Source organism: Psammomys obesus, unplaced genomic scaffold (genome assembly GCF_907164565.1).
Source record: "Psammomys obesus unplaced genomic scaffold, mPsaObe1.curated_primary_1811, whole genome shotgun sequence".
Classification (NCBI taxonomy): Eukaryota; Metazoa; Chordata; class Mammalia; order Rodentia; family Muridae; genus Psammomys; species Psammomys obesus.
The window spans coordinates 15,717,168-15,727,287 of NW_026596095.1; the positions used below are offsets into that span (position 1 = coordinate 15,717,168).

Genomic DNA, 10,120 nt, shown 5'->3' on the forward strand with positions numbered 1-10,120 from the left:
CCCTCTGAAAGCAACAAAGCAGTATTTTATTTATTTAATTAATTTGTTTGTTTCTCTGTGTAGCCCTAGCTGTCCTGGATTAACTTTGTAGACCAGGTTGGCCTGGAACTCACAGTCATCCACCTGCCTCTGCCTCCCTGAGTGCTAGGACTGAAGGTGTGCACCACCACGCCCAGCGCCCAGCTTCAAAGCAGTGTTTTTAATCAGTGAAATTTTGTTTTCTATTCAAGGTACTGATTTTCAGTTGATAGATAAAGCAGATGTCCAGTGAAGTATCTTATCAAAACAAAACAAAACAAAACAAAACAAAACGACTTCTGAAACCTGCATACTGAAATAAATTAACTACAAGTTATGCCTAAATTTTTCCGGAAAAATCAATTGACTTTAGCTGGAGTTAGTTATTTTCTTATACTGAAAGACTAATTTCTGGAACTAACAGGGAAGGGAAATAACTGGTATAATTCCTACTCTCCAGAAGAGCTGTAATTTTCTCCTTCCAGGTAAGTTATTAGATTCCACCATTTCTTCATTTAGATGGTGTCCTTCACCTGCAGGTTCAGAGCAGGAGGCTGTGGAGAACCAGGACTGGTCACTGGGGTCTTTAGCTACACAGACGAGTAGCTAGCTGGTGAGCTGCCTTCTGTGGTATTATGTTGAAATCTTTTAATTCTGAAGGAAGTCACCTGGTTTTCAAAAGGCACAGGTAGTAAGAACAAGTCTAACTAAGACCTTTAAAACTGGTTGGAAAAAGTTCACTAAGAATGAAGTTGATGGTGCTAGAGTAGCTATTACCACAAGTCATAGAGATTTGACTTGTTGACTTGTTGCATTCCATTTTCTGGTCCCTAACATGATCCAGAATTGAATATAAATGTAGGTGGCTTCATACTGGCCATCAGGTGTATTCTAGCTAAGTGAGCATTTCCCATCAGAGTGAACAGAAACATGCATTTATATTCCAGAACAGCGATTTGAGTCTTACACCGTCCATGTGCTCATCTGGTAAACATCCTGCTGCTAAATGCATAAATATCTGAACTATAGCATAAATTAGCCAGCCAGACACTGGCGTGGTTTCAAGAAGGACATTTCCCATAAAAAGTGTGGGAAATAATAATTCGCAATGGGGCTTAGAAAATAGAAGGAAGAAACTTGGGAACAATGCATATTGGGGTCTTTTGTTTAGTTGTGGGTTTTTTTGTTGTTGTTGTTTTTTTGAGTCAGGGTTTCTCTGTGCAGCTCTGGTTGTCCCGGAACTCACTCTGTAGACCAGGCTGCCTATATTCAGAGCTCCGCCTGCCTCTGCCTCCTGAGTGCTGGGATTAAAAGCATTCACCACTACTGCCCCACTAACAATGGCTATTTTTGGTTTTGTTTGTTTGAGACAGGGTTTCTCAAACCCATAGCCTTGGCTGTCCTGGACTCACTTTGTAGATCAGGCTGGCCTTGAACTCACAGAGATCCGTCTGCTTCTGCTGGAATTTCAGGAGTGTGCCACTGTGCCAGGTTTACAATGTGTATTTTTAAGGAAATGAAGTTAATGAATTGCCCCTTCCTAAAACATTGCTACTTCTCACAGTTCAGCAGATTTTCACTGATCAAAACACTCAAAAATCTGAGCCCGGTTGCTTCTTGCTTTCCCAGTTGGAACAAGAAGGCGACAGAGATTATTTAGGTCGTAGGTAACCTGCACTATCTGCTGGTGAAGAGAAAAAGTGCAGAGGAAGTATTGGGTAAGCAGAGAGTTACGTAATGTAATGACATTTGTTGCATACAATTCTGATGCAAGAGCAATCGTTTATTGCCACTTTTCAAAATGATGCTTGCCTGCATGCCTGGTGCCCACCGATGCCAGAAGAGGGCAGTGAATCCCCTGACACAAGTTAATAGATGGTTGGGAGTTACAGTGTGTATTCTGGGAATCAAACCTGGGTCTTCTGCAAGAGAATCAAGGCTCTTGACTACTGAGTCATCTCTCCAGGCCCTGTTCGTTATTGTTTTTTTCAGTTGCTCAGTTGGCCTGCTGACAAAGAGAGGCTAGGCGCCAGAGTGTCTGGCTTGAAAGTTTGGAGGAGCAATAACAGTACAAATAACAAATATTTTGGGTAGTTTTATTTTCCTTCAATAATTGAGCAAGCTAATTCTTTCTCGGCTAACTTGAGACATCACCCAACAACGTCTTTTTCTATCATCAGCTTCCATGTTGCTACATATTAAAATAGATGAGGGTAATTGTGGGTGTTTCTCTTTGTAAGGAGCTGCAGAAGGGAGTTGAATCTCTACTTAGTTATTCAGCAAACAAGTATCTACCTCTTCGTTGAGGCAGACACCTTGCTGCGCCTTTACCACATGGAACAATTTGTGGTGATTCTAGAAGTCGATGGGTGGAAAGGCATTTTGGTAGAAGGCGCTGATCATCACATTGTTTGTTGAAACTGTGCTTTCAGGAATAATTACAGTTTCTTAGCCTTCCTTTTGACTTTAGTCTCTGTGGTAGGAAATAAGCCCCTACTGCGCTGGGTATGAAAAACAATTATGGAGGTTGTTTTTTTTTTTTTTTCTTTCAGTTTTCTCATTCCTCCCACGGATGACAAAGATGTCAAATATGCAATATGGCAAGAAGGCATGAATCTTTAATATCCTGAGTTCAGATTAAAAGGCTCAAGATCCAAAGGCTCAGCAATTGACCTCAGTTTTCTAGAGGGAAGACGGATGTAATGGGCAATAGGACAGGGTTTCCTGGTTGTCATTAGCAACTGGGGGTGGTGACAGGTTTGGGTGTCACTAACTTCCAGGTGTGTTTTTAAGGTCTCCAAGATGGGAGATTCTGGTAGCAGCTTGCAGAAGGTCTTAGGACCCATGGAGTTCGGTGTTCATATCCCCTCCGATGCTTGGAGTCACTGGCTCCGTGTGGAGATCTTCAAATTGGCCAGGATAGAGACACATACTCAGAGGAACTGGCAGATGCTACAAACCAGTGCTGAGCTGCTCCCTGCCCTGGAGAAATGGGTGTTATCGGCTTACCAGCACACCACAGGCTGTGAGAGATTTAGTAGCTCCATGAATCACCTGCTACAGGCAACCACGCTGTGACCAGTTTCAGCAGTTAGCACTCGGGGGCTCATAGCGTGAAAATCCAGCCTAAGCCGTTCAGTCTCTCGGCAGCCCAGTCACTGCAGTGGCTTGGTAATGACACCTAGACAAGGAGCATGGCACTTGTAAATTTGCGTCACGCTCAAGTTTGTTAACATAAGGAGGGCAAAACCACAGGCAGCTTGTAACTTGTAGCATTAAACAATGCATTTCATTGTGCGCCCCAGACTCAGTGTTCAGGGATCTCTTAAAGTAAGGTGTGGTTAAGAAAAGAGCAGGGGGCAGAAGGGCATCAAAACTTCGGAAGAAACGGGAGGCAAAAGTGTGCTAGAACTTATAACGCCCTCTCTTGTAGCAAGGTGCAGTAGGGATGATTCTGTCAGTATTTCTGAGAATTTTGCTGTATGTGCATATCTGAGTTTACTGGCTAGCATTAACATCCCAGACTAATGCATCTACCTTCCTAGATTAATTTCCAGTGTGTCTGAGTTAGTAGCTTTCATGGTTCTGACTCTTAACTATTTCTAACTTGGCAAATTATTCCAATTTAATTTCTGTAAATATTATATCCGGGCGAATGTAGACAGAGTACCCTCAGCTTCTATGTACTTTGGGTTGTAGATAACAAATATTTATTGATTTTGAACCAAAAATATTTAACCTCTCTGGTATGGTGGCTTTCTTGTAGCTTCTTGAGTGAGTTTAAGGAGACTTGAAAGTTAGGATAACTATATATTTAACTGCATGAACATTTTGTAATTCCATAGAAGAATAGAAAACTGCGAAAATCTATATTATCCTGAAGTAATGACATATGGAGGAGTGGGGCCTTTGTTTCCTGATGCATACACTTGTATTGAATTTGTTATAATAAATGCAAATATTAATTTAAAACACTTTCCACTTTCGATTTTGCCAGTTCCTCCCACGTCTACTCCAGAAATGGAAAGAAAGAGGCAGAAAATACAGCATGTCCATTTTTTCAGTTTTTTTCTTATATCTTTCAAAAGAAAAATGTAAATGCAGAAAAAATGCAGCCAAAGTAGCTGTATTTACTGAAATTCTAAGAGATTACAAAAATATTTTTTTAGTATTAGAATAAAAAAATTCTAAAAATTTAAGCTTCAGTTGAAAGAAAATGAGAACAGATGTAGTAACGGAAGCTTTAAACCTTCTAGACTTACGCACCTTTTAACAAGATGAAAGTAGTGTTTTAAAGTCTCCGTGGTCGGAAAAGCAGTTTGAGGTGTGCGGTTACCGCACGAGCTCAGCTTTTTAGCTGGAGAGCTATTTCAGATCTCTTTGTGGTATGTTTGGCAATACACTTAAAAGATTAATCCTTAAGCTACTAATAATCTGGCTTCAGGCAATTTTCTGTCTGTCCATCCAGCCACCTATTCTTCCTTTGGTTTTCAAAAACCCGCAAATGAGCAACGTGAAACACAACAACAACAACAAAAAAAGGAAGACAGGGTAATCCTCTTGTGAGTTCCCCCTGAGTTTCAGACAGCTCTGAAATTACAAGAAGACTAATGTAGTCCGGGTCTGCGTCAACACTAATTTTTAAGCTCCTTCCCGGGTGCCAGGGACAGGACAGGCGATGGGCGGCATTGTGGAAGCCCCATGGCTTCCTTTGTGTTTTTATCTGTCTGTTTCAGGGTTCTAATTTAGATTACTGAAGACAAATCTCTTTTAGAGTTTTAAGTTGGGTTTTCTGTAGCTCCCCTTTATGGGATGTGGCTCTAATGAGTTTAGGTAGAGAAAAAAACAAAGGGGACTTTAAGGTAGACATAGCGTACGTGGAATAAAAATTGTTCCTTCTAGCTTCCTTATTGCTGAAGCCCATTAACCTAGGATCCCAATTCTTGAAGAAACAGATTTTACACACACACACACACATACACACAAATCTAATGAGAAATTATTAAAAAAAATATTTTTTTTCACAGCATCTTGGGGACTGTGTAGTTCTGTACAATGTTTAGGGTTGTGATAAGCTTGTAGGCATGTGAAATTTTCTATGAGGCCATCAATTGAACATCCCTTTGAACCAATAGTATTCTTTATCCACATTGGGCCCTACAAGTTTAATTGTCATTTCTTTGCAGCAGATCTGATACACACACATATGTATATATGTATAGGTATCAATATCAGAAATTTATTACCCACAGTTCTGGAGGTTGAGAAGTCCCAAATCGGGGTGGTGGCAGGTTTGGTTCTTGGTGAGAGTATTCTGACTTGTAGACAGTTGCCTTCTTGCTGCATGCAGGGGTGGAGGCTGGGACATGGGGCCTGGGTGGGAATCCTCATGGTCTCATCAAAGGACTCCATTACGCTGAATGTCACAGCTTGAACATATGAATGAATCTGGGGAAACACAAACACATACTGATGGCAGACCACATACACAGACGTGGAAAACTTCTTCATAGCCCATAATGCTCTTCTGCTAGGCATCTTTGCATGAAAACATTTGTTAAGTGTCTGTTTCCTCCTTTGGGGAATGCTCCCCTCATATATTCTTGGGTTCTCACCTTGGCTCCAGGGTAAAGAATACAACCCAAGACTCAGAAATCACTAATACACTGTGATTCCCAAGTGGCAGTGATTGATTTTGGGGGGTTGAGATTCCCCCAGAAACACTGAGCCTAGGGAAGCATGGAGGCTTTGGCTGGTACCGCAAAAGGGAAAGACGCCACTTTCATTCCTGCACTAAGCAAATGATGGGAGATGGCTGCTCCATCTTTCCATCAGCTCCACACATCTTGATTTGAAAGTCAGCACTTGCAGTTGGTATTTACACATCAGCGTGGGAATTTGTCAGGACTAATAAACTGACTCCTGCTTCAGTGGATCAAGCTTCAAGTCATTGTCTAGTTCTCTTTGCCCTTACATGGCCTGCTGCGCTTCTTCAGACCATGGCATCATGATCTTGCCCATGTGACTGCCATCTCAGGTTAGGGTTGTCACGGAAGTCTCTCCTTGTAAGAGTGGGCTATCCCTACTCTTCTACTCTACATCTGCTGGCAAGGTCTATAGTACCCACTATTTGCTGTTCCTAGCCTTCCACGCAGACTCTAAGAATGTTTGTGCCAACTATTACTGCTTGTTATTATTTTATTATTATTATTATTTTGTTTTTCTTTTTTGTGACAGAGTTTTTCTGTGTAGTCTTGGTTATCCTGGACTCACTTTGTAGACCAGGCTGGCCTCGAACTTACAGAGAGATCTGCCTGCCTCTGCCTCTACAAGTGCTAGGATTACAGTGCCCAGTGCACTAACTACATTTTATGTCTAGATCGTTCCTTCACCAGACAACATGAAGTGTTGTCTGCTCCAGTATGTCTCTATTAAATGTCTCTTTACCAAAGAGTCCTTATTCACCTTCTATGGAGCACCAAGTCCCTGTTCCTCCCCTTTCTGGGAACATTATATCTCTCTTCCATGCTTTGGGTTTCTTCATTTTACAAACATCTGACATGCAACGTGTTTAAGCTATTTATTTGTTTCCCATTTGACTTCCTTAGGTAAAATATAAGCCACATAATGAGGAGGCTCTGGTTTGAGGATAACAACAAGAACAAAAGGCTCGTGTGTTTCCAGCTGACATGTGGTAAAACCATTGATGAATGCATGGCTGAATGGTCCATTAAGTGGTGGCGCCTAGTTGAAAAAGTGCATCACTGGGGATGTTTCTGAAGGATGTCTTGCCCTCTGAACCCTTCTCTCCTTTCTCTCAGCTTCCTGTCTGCAATGAGGTGATTTTCTGCCTTTCTACAAACTTCCCACCATGATGCTCTAAGTAAAGATAAGTACACAGTGCAGAGATACTGACCATGAATAGAAAATTCTGCTACTATGAGCCAAATAGAGCTTTTGCTCTACACATTGCTTCTCTCACATATTGTGTGCATGTATGTATGCATGTATGTATGTATGCATGTATGTGTGAGGCTCATGTATACATGTGACTTTCATTAGAACCTCTTGGTGTATTATGAAAGAACAGCCTGCAATTGTGGTCCTGCCCATATTCTGATATACTTTCCTGGACCATGTTTTAAAGCCCAGTTCTCTTTCAGTCCTCATGGGAAGTTCTGCTGCTTTTTCTCTTATTTGCTGGCTCTGATTTCTCTTTGATCCCAATCTCTCTCTCTCCTCTTTTGTATTCTACTCCACTGTGTCACACCAATGATGTTAGTTATATTTAACTTCTCATCAAAGGAGATGCTTGCACAGGTCTCATTCCAGCTATTTAGAAGGTATCAGATAATTTGAAAACATGGATTAAGACTTTACATTTTTGGCAAAAAATTTTGAATAGATATTTCAAAAGAGGATATATGAGTTGCTAGCATACACATGAGAAAGATACTTAATGTTATTTATTACTAGGAAAATTCAAAACTAAAGGGACAGTGAGATACTACAACAAAATTCCAATTAAGAAATTCTAGAGATTTGGGAAAATTTCAAAAGGTGTCATAAGAATGTTCATAAACAATCATTTGTGACCAGTGCTGATTCTCCTAGAAAATAGGCAAATATCTTTCAGTATAATACTACTACTGTGTGTTAGAAATTGTGCAAAGTGCTGTGTGAGTATTCACCCAGTTATAGATGAAAACAGCTGACTGGGGTTGGAACTCAGCAAAACAGTGTTAACCTTGCATGTGTGAGGCCCTAGGCTCAATTCCTAGTACTGACAATAGTAATAATAATCCTATCAAATAAAAACCAAAACACTTCTGTGAAGAGGACACTATTAGATTCTTTTTAATAATACATTTTAAGTGGGAGTTGCATTCCTGGGATATCAGCTGCTTTGGGAGACTGAGACAAGAGATGTGACTTTGAGGCTACATTAAGCACTTACAGCAAGATCCCCTCTCAAAACTAACCAACCAACTGCCCTACCAACCAACTGACTAACCAATCAACCTACCATCCAGCTAGCCAACCAACCAGCCAGCCAGCCAACCAACTAACCCACTAACCAACCAACCAACCCACCAACCAACCAACCAACCAACCAACCAACCAACCAACCAACCAACCAACTAGCTATCTATCCATCCATTTATCTATCCAGCCAGCTAGCTATCCAGCCAGCCAGGCAGCCATCAGCCTTCCATCCATCCAACCAACTAGCGAGCCAGCCAGTCAACCAGCCAGCCAACCAACTAACCCACCGACCAGTCAATTAACCAAGCAAGCAAGCAAACAAGCAATAAACCAACCAACCAAGTAAACATTTTTGAAGCTTTAATTCCGTTGTTTTTAGTTGCATGTCTGTGTACGTGTGTGATTATGCATATATGTGTGCCCATGGAGGCCAGAGTCTCATGATGCTTTTGAACTGGAGTTACAGGATATTGGGAGCTCTCTGCTGTGGGTGCTAGGAACTGAACCTGGGATCCCTCCATCAGCACTAAGGACTCCTAAGTGCTGAGACAACTTTCCAGCCCCATACAAAAAAATTTAAAGGACAGTACTTTTCAAAGAGAGCACAAGAACCTTTGAGACATAATCTGTATTTATACATGTAAGGTCTGATAATACAGAGTACGTTGTTCCATTTTTCCATCAATAGGAGTACAGTGATGTAGGTTGAACAGGCCATTTATATTCTTTTAAAATTTGTTATTATTATTATTATTATTATTATTATTATTATTATTATTTTGGTTTTTCAAGACAGGGTTTCTCTGTGTCGTCTAGGCTGTCCTGGACTCACTTTGCATATTAGGCTGGGATCGAACTCACAGAAATCTGCCTTCCTGTGCCTCCCTGAGTAATGGGATTACAGGCATATTCCACCGCACTCTGTGGCTGGCTCTTTGATCACCTCCCCCCTGAGGGGGGAGCAGCCTTACCAGGACACAGAGGAAGACAATGCAGCCACTCCTGATGAGACCTGATAGGCTAGGGTGAGATGGAAGGGGAGAAGGATCTCTCCTATCTGTGGACTTGGAGACATGCACTTGGCTGCCATTTATATTCTTTTTTTTTTTTCTTGTAAGCACACTAAATGTGAGATTTATTACTGAATATGATTTGGTAGGGCACTGTGGAAGCCCTCAAGAATGCAGGGCTCTCCATTTGTCCAGGGGACTGTGACTGGGGATATATTTGATCCCATAGCCACCAGGAACAAGCCGCTTCTCAGCAACCATGTCTTCAAATTCATCTGCATTAAACTTGGTGAAGCCCCACTTCTTTGAAATGTGGATGTCTGGAGGCCACATCTTGGACTAGGCTCTACTCAGAGCCTCAGTCACAGACCTAGCCAATGTGAACCCTGGCCACGGTGCCCTGGGGCATCCCAAAGGCACCACACATAGCTGTCTGGAGCCTGTCAGTCCCAGCACAGGACAACATCTTGTTGATTGGGATGACATGGGAAGCCATCCTTGCCACAACTCTTTAATATGTGTCTATTTATTATGTGCAAATATGGGCTCCCTCCAGTGCTTCAGAAGAGAGTTGTTCATATTCAGCTGACACCGAGTGGCCAACAACTTTTGCCTTCTTCCATCCCACATCAAAGATGTGGATCTTAGCGTCAGGGGCATCCTGGCAGAAGAGAGACTTTGCATACCGCTTGTTCTTAGAACACCTGTAACACCAGGCAGGGTGGTGACCCATGATGACAATAGGATCCTCCCAGCCACGATGGAGGAAAGAGTGCAATTTATAGTCTTTATTAAGATTTCTGTCTGATATAGGATTAATACTACTGTAAAATATTTAAAGTGTTTTTACTGAGTTTGGCTAATGTTTTTACAGGCTGGAATCTAGAATGCTCACTTTATTTTAGCATGTTAATTTAAGTGGCTGGATATTCGTAAGTGGAACACGAAGCTTACAAAAGTAATTGAAAGTTAATTTAAAACATCTTAAGGATTTCATACCTTTTGCAAAAAAGATAAAACTGCATAAAATTGTTACTCTTCAAGAGACTTACAAAGGAATTAAGGTCTCTCAGCTCAGAAATCCCATAGATACAGATCACTGCATT

The 10,120-nt window shown here is 41.4% G+C and overlaps 1 pseudogene; it reads right to left on the reverse strand.

Moving 5' to 3' along the window:
- Positions 1-9,179: 9,179 nt before the first annotated feature.
- On the reverse strand, positions 9,180-9,747 carry LOC129692039 (60S ribosomal protein L10-like; annotated as a pseudogene).
- Between the last annotated feature and the right edge of the window lie 373 nt (positions 9,748-10,120).